Raw genomic sequence first — 12,760 nt, 5'->3', positions numbered from 1 at the left:
TCTACGAATCTAGTTTGCAACGCATAAAACTCCGTATCAAACGGACATCCGAGTAAAAAGTTATGAGGGTTTTACTAGGGACTGCCAGGGCAGAATCCGGGTTGGGTAAAGAAATATGGTATGTCGGCTATTTAACGTTTTTAGCCATGGAAACAGTTCATTTCAGTTCCAAAACCAGAGAGAAAGCTTAGGAGAGGGTTTCTATGGAGTCCTAGCATAATGAAGGTTAGTTTTGATGATTTCTACCATTAAACATTGCCCCCGTGCCTAGAAACGTAATCCCTACACGTGACAATCGTTTTTCCCTCTTATTTGCTGCGTTTGGAGCTGGTTTTTGAAGATATAAATTTGCAATTATTGGTGTTTCTTCAAGGTTTTAACTTGGTTAACTAAGGTAATCATCTCAGGACTCTTTTATGATTGTTTTTATGAATTTCTACTGGCGTTTCGACAAGTTAGGGCAATATGGCAAATCTGCCGATATAAGATTAATTATAAACTATTTATAGGTGCGTACCAGCTGTGTATATATAGTGTTTGCGAAGCTTAGGACATAAGGAACAACTTACCTGAAGGAACTACGGTCTTTCGAGCGTTCATTTGAAAGGTATGTTAAGGTTATTCCCTTCGTTCGACATGTTTCCTTAGATGTAGTTAACGTTGGTAATCTTGTAGATGTAATTGTGAATGGTTGGCTGATTGGGTGGTTATAACCCCTCATTTTAGGGACTCACGATCTGTTAAGAAAGACCCTAAGTTAAGAACGACTTGGAGATTAATCATATATATATTTTTTATAGCTAAATTGCTCGCCTTCAGCCTAGTTAATTGTTTGTTGTTGCCCTTAGGGCTATTATGGTTAGCTGTTGAGCTATGAACTGCCTATGGGGGCTATGATGTTGTCTAATAGGACTATATTGTGCCTAGAAGGGCTATGAGTTGCCTACAGGGCTATATTGACGCCTAAGAAGGCTATCTGCTTCCTACAGGGCCATGTTGTTGCCTAAGAGGGCTATGAGTTGTCTATAAGCTACGTTGATGCCTAAGAGAGCTATGTGCTGCCTACGAGGCTATATTGATGCCTAAAAGGGCTATGTGATTGCCTACGGGGCTAGGGGACTACTGGTAGGGGTATATAGGCTGATTGACACCTTCCGAGCTTATGGGGGCCTGAGTAGGTGGTTTTGTGTGTTGTTTGTACCTGCCGAGCTTATGGGGGCTTGGTTAGGTTGTTGTTTTATTATGTTTGATAAGTTTAGATTTAGGAGCAGGTCAGTACACTTATCTTATCCTTGATTTATTTATCAGATTATTCCAGTATATCAGGATACATCATCATAGACTATTGCCTTTCATACTCTGTACATTATTTTGTACTGACGCCCCATTGCCTGGGGGCACTGCATTCATGCATGCAGGTCCTGACAGACAACTGAGTAGACCTCCTCAGCAGCAGGATTGACTTTTATCCGGTTGGCTAGGCCCTTTTCTTCGGAGCTGCCAGAGTTGGGAGGTTTGTTACCTTTTGTTGCATATATCTTTATGGGTAGGCTGGGGCCCTGTCCCGCTAATCTTTACTACTCTTAGAGGCTTGCAGACTAGTGTGTCGGGTGTATAGCTACGTTATGGCCATACTGGCCTATGTGGTTGGTTTGTTGAAGCTTGTGAGCTGTTTGATGTATTATATTGATATATACCTGTTTTTAGTTTTGGTATAGATTTCATGGTGGCCTCGACGGCCCAATCAGGACTTCTGTGCTAGTTGGCTATTTATTTATATGATCTCCTGGGAGTAGCTGTTTCTTTTATAGATCAATTGGCAGGGGCCTTGCCGGCCGATGACTTAGTTTTAAGCCGAAATATACTTGTTTGATTTCTTGATTGCGTGTGGCTGCCATGTGCTAGTAGCAAATGGTTCAGCAGGGTCGGTTCGGGCTTGAGTTTTGGCATTAGGAGCCTGTTGCGCCCCTTGAGTTTGGGGTGTGACAGAAATAAATTAAATTTGACTTGTTTTCTTCTAAAATTAGAATAACTGCCAAAAAAAAAATCAAAAAGTAATTATAATTTCAGACTTTAGTATTTATAAAATAAAATTTAACTAAATACACATTAAAAAAATTTAAAACAAAATAAAAGAAGAGAAGAATTAATATAATAGAATAATAAACTTGAAAGAAATAGTATCAACACTAATTTCATCTCCTTTCAAATCACAAAAAAAAATTTCTACTTATTCTCCTCCTAATTTTTATATGAATTCCATAAATACATAATAATTATGTTGAAAGAAATAATATCAATACTAATTCCGCCTCCTTTCAAATCACAAAAAAAGATTTTCTACTTATTATGCTCCTAGTTTTGATATGAATTTCATAAATAGATAGATTCTTTCTCCAAATAATTCTTCTTAACCCTTGTAACACTAATCACTCTTCCTATAAATTTCTCAACCAAATTATTTTTTTCCTCCAAAGATATATCTCCACGTAGGAGAAATTAACATTCTTTCAAAAAGTCTTTTATTTTGAGAAAAACTTTTGTTACATGAAAAATCTCTTTATACTAACATCTTCAGAAGTATCATGATGTACTCTCTCTTTCTCTTTGTTGAAGAAATCACAAAACCTAGAAATTTGATATCCGTATATTCTTCTTCATCATCACAAGAAAAAGAAGAAGACAAGAAGGAGGGGAAGTTCATTTTCGTTGGTTACAAATATTCAAATATGTTTATTTTATAGGCTAAATAAATATAAATAGTAATGAAAATGAAAAGTTTTTAGCCTTTTCATCTTCCATTTACTTAAATGTATATTAGTGTGAGGGAAGTTTTAAGAACATGATTAATTGGGTAATTCATTTAAATGCTTTCAATATTTTTAAAATACAAATAAAAAATAGTAAACAAAGATAAAATTTCAAAAAAGAAGATAAAAGATAAATATTAATTCTGGCAATAGAGAGGTGCCATGTCAAATTGCCTATATTCAGCTTTATATATATATTATATATATATATATATATATATATATATATATGTGTGTGTGTGTGTTTTCTTCTTTCTTTCTCTTTCCACTTGATTTTAGTTTTGTCTTTATTTATAACACGTTATCAATAAGATTGATATCTAAATTCATTCTATCAAGATTGAAATACAAAAACTCAGAAAGACAAAGCTTGGAAAAAGTCTGAAAAGTGAAAGTTTAATTCTTTAATTTCTTGATATTACTCTTCCTTGTTTTTTGATTCTTGAAAACTTTTTTATCCACATATTCATAGTTATTGGATAATAATTCTATTGGTTGTCTTTATTCTTTTGTGATTGAATCAGAAGAATCAGGTAAGTTTTTTCTTCACTTATAATCATTTCTTACTTGATAGAATGATATGTACTGGCTGAGGTGATCAAAATAATTTCCTTCCCTCTATGTTAGCAAAAGTGGATTAATTTTGTGCTCTTTCTTTTCCTTTTAATTTTGATTATTCATTTTTCATTTTATTTCAAGAGCAAACATGTCACGCCCCCAACTAGAAAGGGGCGGGCATCAAGGATATATACAAACACCTGCTAATTATCTGTACTAAACTCATGCAAAAGCTGTAGACTCATAAGCAGTGGAACCTATATCAAGACACATACTAAAATATAGATAACAAAAGGGCCCACTGAGCTACTTTACAACGGAAACAAAACTAAGTCTAAGAAGCCTCTAAAGAGTATGCATCTGAGAATCTGATAACATGCAGGGATAGGGCCCGACATACCCATTATGACATATGTACATGCAAAGCAAAATATAGGCTCTAAATATCTTATAGCTCCAGGTAGAGGCAGAGCTTATAACCAACTGCTAAACTGGAAGTCTCTGGTCTACTGGAAATGCTTGTTGTCCTGAGTACCTGAGCCTGTAGTGATAGAAATGAAGCGCCACAATAATAGGGACTTCAGTACATATAAACATGTACTGGTATGTAAAGTAGACTGAATAACAAGTAGACATGTAAGAATGCTAAAATGAATCAAATATCAAGATAGGCATATTTGAGCATATGCATGCTGACATGATCCAAAACTGGAATTGTGACCAATCTCAAGGGTCCTCTCTAACATTTCATGGTTTATTCATTTATATATATATATATATATATATTTCCTATAATTTGCCTAAGTGATATATTTACTTCATCATATAACTTTTTTTCTCTTTGTAAAACTATCTGTCAGAGAATCACATGATGGCCTACTGTCGGCGATTAGTGAACCCTGTATGGCATTCATATCCTATTGTCACGACCACTCGTGAAATCTTATAGTCTGGGTAATGAGGTTTATCAAGATACGCCCCAGGGCTCCTGTATGGTCTACCCTCATGCCTGTATCAGACATGTGAATCCATGATGGGAATTCCAGCTGACTCTATCTGAATTCTGTGCACAAAGTAGCGTCGCACGTAGTAGTCCTAAAAATACCCACCCCACCCTGCAGAGTAGACTATAATCTCAATTGCATCTAAAGACTTATAGTAATAATTAGTTCATAAATCACATAGCTCGTGATACAAACAATTCGAGAAGGAAGACCCCAAGCCAACCCAAGCAAGAAAGAGGAACTAAAGTCAATCAATGCTTAATACATCCAATTTCGGACATCGCGGTCCTTCCATCTGCCTCTACATAGACTTTAAGTTAACAAAGGAATAATTTCTTTCCTAGATCTCGTATTCCATCTGCCATAGATGATTTCTTTCTCTTTACTACGCAAGCAAGCCAGGAGTGAGGAAAGCAAAAGTGGGACAAGAACAAACAATAGCAAAAATAGGCTACCAAGCATTCCGAGTATTCCTCCTATTAAAGGAATATGTGAGTGAAGACAATATCGTATTTTTAAAGCTGAAGTCTTTTTCTTCATCAAGAGTGAGAGATCCATCTAAGAACAATAAAAGAGGGATATATCATCGAATCAGATCTTAGATATGTCTTGGTCGACAACTTCTTTTACTTTGTAGCTACGACTCTTATCCTTTCTAAGTGGTTCATAAGTCTTTCTTTGTTTAGACTTCTAAAGACTGCTTGCACCCCTTGTTCCTACTTTAGCATGTGAGGGATTGCTTTCTTCCCTAGATTCCTTCCTTCTTTAAGAGAAGTTCTCATTCGAGGATTTGAGAGGATTATCATCCGAGTTTTAATTAGTGAAAGAACGAGTACAAGAGGTCTCACCCGGAGGACCAGTAAACTCTTTACCTACGCGACAGTCAAATGAACATTATACTGAGTCATTGGAAATCCAAATAAGGGAATTGGAGACTTCCCCAATCTGAGAGAAGAGGAGTGACCTAACCACTTAGGAAGAATCGAAACTATATTTTGATTACTTTCTTTAACTTGAGAATCATATATCTTGTAACCTATACACTTACGAATAGTATGTGGCCAACTGCTTCCTTTAAATTTATGCAACATGTACACCCTCTAACTTCTAAGAGTTTCAACTGAAGATACATATAGTTATGTGAAATATTGATACGCTCAAATTACACCTCCCTAAAGAAGCATAATCGATCGTTATCAAGTAAAGAACCCAACTTGTAGGTTAGGGTAGATCCCACGAGGAAAATGGTCTAGACTTAACTTTAACCAACAATTATATTCGTTTGGTCAAATTACTTCCAGAAACAAGTAATTAAAGGGGGGGGGGGGGATTTTGTGAAACAAATTGTAAGAATTTAGTAATGAATCAGTAAACAAAAGTCAATTTTGGTTGTTATCAAGATGAGAAAATCAACTAGGGTATATGTGTTCCCCACAAGCTCGTAACGCAGTAATCCTAGTAATAGCAATCCTTTCCTAGTGTACTACATGCAAAGTGATAAGTTAGGTATCTCTAAATCCTTGGTCCGACATCTAGAGAATTTCACCCCGCACCTTGGTCCGGCTACGTGTGTATAATTTACTAACCCTTATCTTTACCTCATATTAGACATCACATCGATGTTTGGCTTTGTTATTACTTCACACCAATTGACACTAGCCTATTAGATAGTATCACACTAAATCTATGTTGATAATTCTTTTCTTGTTAATTACCTCCTTGGTCCAGTAAGTAGCAACAAGGCGAGTTCTAACGCGTGCACTCGCTAAAAAGACTTTTAAACGAAAGAATTATCAATGCATGCAACAACACTATTCAAGAATTGCTTATTTACTATTCATACTTTGTTAATCGCTCAAGGTTCCCACAACCCTAGTTGTGGAATTTAGTTACCCATAATCATAAGAACACAATTCATTGTTTTAGATGAAAGAATTATGAACTTAAGTAATAAGAATAATAAACCCAGAAATTCAACTTGAATTGCAGCACCAAAATCTTCAAAACGAACTTAGGAAATCAAGAATTGCTAGGGTTGCAAAATTAATCTCCCCAGTCAAGAACTAGAACAAAAGTAATAAAGTCTAACCCCCAAAAATGAGGTTTACATGCCCTATTTATAGAAAACAAGTCCTAAATTAAAAGGGAAACAAAATAAGGAAAGTTTGTTCAGGCACGCGTCTTCATTCCACGAGACTGACTCACGGACCGTCAATGGATCTATGGTCCGTGAGTCCCTTCCGTCAGCCAGGACTTAGAAAATATTTTCAGCTTCCAAAAATCAGCTTCTCTGAAGCAAACGACGGAGTTGCAGTACGAATCCCTCTCCGTAGCTCCATACTTAGAATCTTCAAAAATCAGGTACTGGAACCTCCGCAGTATCAATCTACGAATCAACAGTACGGTCCGTAGGTCAATCTACGGACTGTCAATGGCCACCGTGGTTCCACACTTGGTCAGATTTCCTTGATTTGCCTTCCATGCCTTGCCTGCTGATCTACGACCACCATCTACGGAGCGTCAATGGACCTACGGTCCGTAGATCACCTCCGTAGATGCCTTTTTCTGCATTTCTTTCAGCTGTCTCTCTGCTTCCACGCCTGAACATCTTTCCTGCAAAATATGATAAAAAAACATAAAAACCAATATAAAAAGCCCCTAGACACACACAACTTGTAAGTGAAATGTATTAGAAATACCGTAAACTCACAGTATATCAACACCCTCAACTTAAATTCGTTGTTTGTCCTCAAGCGACGCACTAAGACTCTAAACGACACTTGTATAGAAGCAAGCATTTCAAGCACAAGCAATCACATGGCTCTCTTTCCCACTCACTTTTCGGGTGCAAAATTTGTTCTCTTAGACTCGATAAGCTAGTTCATCCGGATCAAACCATGACAACGATCCACCAACCAACACACAACATACAGTGTTTCACTATCACCAAAGTACCAACTTTCTGACAATGTAACTAGTCCCCTTACTTCTAACGAAATCCCTTTTCTTTCACACAATTACTATGAATTTGAGTACAAGGATTCATTCAACACTCATACTCAGAAATAACTTCAAGTACAGTTAGTGCTCAGTACCATAGGCTTGCCCTTATTTTCACTGCTTAGACTCTAAACTAGACTCTATGATCACTATAAGACTTTCTTGGCTTGTAACGTAGGCTCAGGGTCAAGTGTGGTACATTTTGGGTACTTCTTAGTGACTTTCTGCTCTCCTTGACATTACACTAGGCTTCAACCTCTTTTTGCCCTATTTTTGCCATCCTACCGTTGTACCTTCTTTCCCTTGATTTTCTTCAACCATGGATGTGACTTTAGACTTTGTAGCTCTTTATTATTATTATTATTTTACTTTTTTCTTGCGTTTTATTCTTTTCTTTAGCTTTCAACAAGTCACATCCTTTCCTCTCTTTTTCAACATCAAACTCTTTTCATACCCATTGTTCTTTTAGTTTCCTCTTTCATAGCCACCCTCAACTTATGGATTTTCCATTGGTTGAGGTGCATAATACCCGATGTCGGGTCAAGGACAAGATTGAAGTTACTTTTTACATTAGCCACCCTCAACTTAGGCTTTTGGCCTAAGTCGATGTGCACATTTCCAAGGAGGGACCGGGGCCAACATAGTCGATTATGGGAAGGTGAGTTCGGGGTTTAGAAAGAAATGGTCTAATTTTAGGCTCAAAGAATTTGGATCAAAGGGAACATTTATTTCATTTGGTTGGATCCTTCTTTTAGGCAATTTGTGGACTTATCAGAACAAGGGCCTTGATCACTTCCTAGCCTCTAGAATGAATTGTCTTAGCAGGACTAATCGGGCAAGTTCTAGTTTTGCACAAAAACTGTTTGAACAATTAACTATTCTCACACACTCTTGGCACGTAGTTTCATTATCAGATGATCAGATTACCCAGTTTAAATTTCAGCTTAAGTCATGCCTTCACATTGATTCATTATCATGTCATACTCAGAGCCAACACATTGAACTTATCTTAGCCTACAAATTTTAGCACACATCACAAAGTTTGGACGGGTATCACTTTTCATAAGCCATGATGCTTCAGTCAGTTTCATGCTTCTACACATATGATTCTAATACATGCCGGTTCAACATAAATTAAACAGTCTCTTGGGGAAAAAGAACCAGACAAGGAAACCCCAAAGAGAGGATTTATGAGTTGGGTTACTCTGACTTCCCCCTATCACTCACAATCCATTTACCCCACCCCCTACAAAAATAGATGCAATTGTCCCCAATGCATACAAAAATAGTAAAAGATAATGGATTGGGTGAAGTAAACCTGTGGCGCATTGCGCTGAATAATTATCAACAAACGGGTGGGTTCGGTTTCCCGAAGCCCGCTGGAACCATACTTGGGTCACCCTCAGTAGTGCCCACATCATCCATCATAACACCCTCAGTAGTGCTCGCGGTCACTTTAACCGCACCATCAGTGGTGCTCACAACGTCCCCCACGACAGGCGGGACCTCTACAACTGGGGCAGAACTCGATGCCCCTGCAATACTCCCATGCACCCTCTGTCTCTTTTGGGCTTTTTCCTCAGTGCGACTAGAATGGTGCCTCTTACCTTTGGTATGTGTAAGCTCCGGCCCCTCCTCGACGGTCCCGCTGAATAAAGCATCCAACACCATATCATCAGCCAACGCAGTAGGTGCAGCTTGAGGCTCAACTGTAGGGGTGGAAAGAATGGCATCAACGTCGGCCTAGAGACTGGCTAACTTGGACTGAAAAGAGGATAGATCTATGGTCGGGGCTGGTCGCTCGAGGAATCTCAATTCAAAGCCATCGAGACGCTTATTCACGGCCTAGATCTTCCGATCCATCATGCCCTCCATCCTTCGCTCCATTCTGGCCTTGGACTCGGCTATCGACTTTTGCATCCAAAGCTGGATGTGATGCAGTAGTGTGGCCATCTGAGCCTCTAATTTCTGTACTCTGGCCAACGGGACAACAACAGCTCCTAATGGTGGTGTGGACCGGGATGAGCTAGGAGCCCTACTAGCAGCCTGGGAAGAGGAGGCCATGATAGTATCGGTGTGATCTGGTATAATGGGGTCAATGCCCTGTGCCTGCCCCACCGTGTCTGCAAGATCTGCGCCCAAGGGAGGTACCTCAACCTGGGGCTCTCTGCGAGATGCCGCCACATTTTCTTCATCTCAAATGAGGCCTATATCCAAAGTCCCTGTAGGGTGGATCAACTTATCACAATGCCAGATCGGCACTCCAGAGTCCTTGCATAATTGGAAAATCAAACATGGAGAGGGGTAAGTAGTGGAGGTCTTGAATGCCCTATTTTGAATCTTTACCAGCAGCATGCGGGCAAAGTCAATCTCCAATCCTGCTACTATGACCGCTCTGTCCTATGTGAGTTGGTTGTCAGCTTTTGTAGGCGACACCCTGTTATGCACCAACAACCAGAAGAACTTGGCCACAAAATTTAATGTGGCCTTTCGGATACCCAACCGTGGTGTGGTGACCCACTCTGTATGCTCGCCATCTGCAGCAATGTACTTAGCCAACCATAGTATAACAGCCTCTCGCTGCTCAACATTTCTCTGGAAAGCGCCGCTCTGCACGATGTCTCATTTATAATCAAACTCCGTTGTGTTTAGTGACCAAAAGTGACCTGTGGTAGGACCATAGAGAAAGCGGCTGATGGTGGCATGTGATATGTCCACCGGACAACCTCGGACCATAGTGGAAGTGAGAGGGCCCTGGGCAATAGGCTTTGACTCTTTGGAGATTGAACCACGGAGAGTGGCGGCATAGGAGGTGTAGAACTCCCGTACAATCTCCTCACTATAAGTCCTTGGGTCTCGAGCCATCCAGTCACACTTGTGAAGGTTAAAATGCCGGTGGATGTCGGGGACAGTGTGCAAGCTCCCTGTGAGGACTCTGCGCTCCTTTGTAATAAGTCGGGCCATCTTCTCTTTGTCATTTTTCATCTTGGCATCCCGATAGATTTGCTATTGCCCTCAACACACCATCTGTTTGGATCACCGGCCACTGGAGTAGGGTCTTCATTCTTTGATATGGGTAACTTTGAGCTAGTGGCCTCATCAGATGAGGCTACTTGTTCATTCTGGCTGGACCCTGTGGCTGACTTGGCATTGGACCCCGAAGCATGGCCAGACTCGGACCCTGAAGCATGGCTAGACTCAGAGCCCGAAGCATGGGCAGACTCGGAGCCAGACGTAGACCCAGTAGCTGAACTGGAAGCCGCCCCAATTGGTGACCCGATCAGTGTGTGCTCCTCATCAGACTGGAGACAGTGACTACGTCGGGAATCACCTTCCGGGGGGTGCCTCTGGTGGCTCGGGGTGCAGTGGGAGAAGTCTTTGTGTTGGGAGGAACGTATGCTGGATCTTTTTCTGTGTCCGTGTCCTCATCGATTAACCTGAAGCTAGGAGCAACATATTTTGACTTGCCCTGTTTTGAGTAGGTGACTAGCTTCTTGGGTGCCATCGTACCTGTGGAAGCGACATTAGTGCCAAAACTAACTATAAACATTCTCGAAAAAAGTGTAGAACTAAAAATGAATAGTAATAAAGACCCAAAAAAGTTTTAGACAGTGGCTACAGTGGTCATCCACGGAGGGGACCTACAGTCCGTAGATTGATCTACAGTCCGTGGAACCCTTCCGTGGATTAGAAGACCAACAATATTGGTTGCAGATGGAAACCACAGATGTACAAAACGGTCTGTAGATTGATCTATGGACCGTAGTACACATCTGTGGTTTCACACTTGGTGAAATTTTCAAGTGCATCCACCCACGAACCTAATCTACGGTCCGTAGGTTGATCTACGGTCCGTAGACGGGGTATCGTGGATGTGACCTGTGCCAGGTTTCAACCATTCTTTATTTTCAAACCCACATTGTAGACCATTTTCAACAATATCCTAGTCTAACCATGCATTTCAACATTTAATCATGCTAGTTTGTCATTCTCAGGATTCCGATTAATCATTTTAACCAGTGTTTAAGACAAACTTTGGAAACCTAAGTCGAAACTTACATTTAGACTTATAATCACATACAACAAGGCAACAAAATCACTATATATCGTTCCAAGGGTATTATAACTTCCAATTTTATCATGCAATTTCATCTAACAATTACCCAAAGTCAAGACCCAATCCCTGACTTTCTATAATCTATCAATGAATCAAAATTCAAAGTGAAGAGAAAGTCTATTACCTTACAACAACGGGAATGGGGTGATTGTGTGATGACAGATGCTTTCAAGGCCAAAAACCACCTCTTCGTTACTAACCCAAACACCGTACCCTTTTGTGGAATATGGAATAAGTAGTATTCGAAATGGAGAGGAATCATGGGAATTATGGGGGAATGGAAGGGATGTTTTTATGGGGGAGTTATGAAGTGATTTAGGGTAGTGACTTAAGGAGTTTGGGAAGTTATGAAACAGTTTGGGGGTAAATGGAGGGAAGTGGAATGATTTAAAATTGGGAGATTTTTAAATAATGGGGTCCGGGTCGGGTCAAACAGAATTAGGGTTTTGGACCCACGAGACCCCGTTTACGATCCGTGGGTTGATCTACGGTCCGTAGATTGGGACCGTAGATCACTCTTACACTTGGAAAAGTTTAGGGACTTACCTGGGATCTACGGACACCATCCACGGTCTGTAGATGGATCAACGGACCGTCGGTGGGGTTCGAGACCTCTGTACTAGATCATTTTCTGCAGAATTTTCATAGCGTACCTGCACATGTAGCAACCATTAGGCTATTCTTTTTACATTTTCTGGACACTTTTTAGACACGGACCCTATGCTAATTCTAGCCAACACTAAAAAAAAACTAAAACACCTATCTAAATTAATATAGAGAATCATCTAAACACAAAAACTGCTAGATGGAAAACAAAGAACCTATCGTTGGCTAGATTGTACATCTTGGGTTGCCTCCCAAGCAACGCTTGATTTAACGTCCCTGCACGACGCAAGCCTCTTGATTACTCAGACTTCATCAAGATGATAGGCCTCCACAACCTCTTGCACACTTTTTGCGTTTCCCAAATAGATCTTGATCCTTTGCCCGTTAACCATGAACCTTGTTCCGTCACTGTTCTTAAGCTCAACCACTCCATGGGGAAGCACTTTTTTGAGCAAAAATGGCCCGGTCCATTTGGATTTGAGTTTGCCCGAAAACAAGCGCAACTTAGAGTTGAATAAAAGCACAAGATCACCCACAACAAATTCTCATTTTTCAATTCTTTGATCATGATACCTCTTCATCTTCTCTTTGTACAAGGCTGAACTTTCATAAGCTTTTAGGCGAAACTCGTCAAGCAGATTCAAGTCATTTATTCTTTGATTAGA

The sequence above is a fragment of the Solanum verrucosum genome, unplaced genomic scaffold (genome assembly GCF_900185275.1).
Source record: "Solanum verrucosum unplaced genomic scaffold, falcon-dt-bn FXZP01000250.1, whole genome shotgun sequence".
Classification (NCBI taxonomy): domain Eukaryota; kingdom Viridiplantae; phylum Streptophyta; class Magnoliopsida; order Solanales; family Solanaceae; genus Solanum; species Solanum verrucosum.
Note: the sequence above shows the minus strand (reverse complement) of the source record.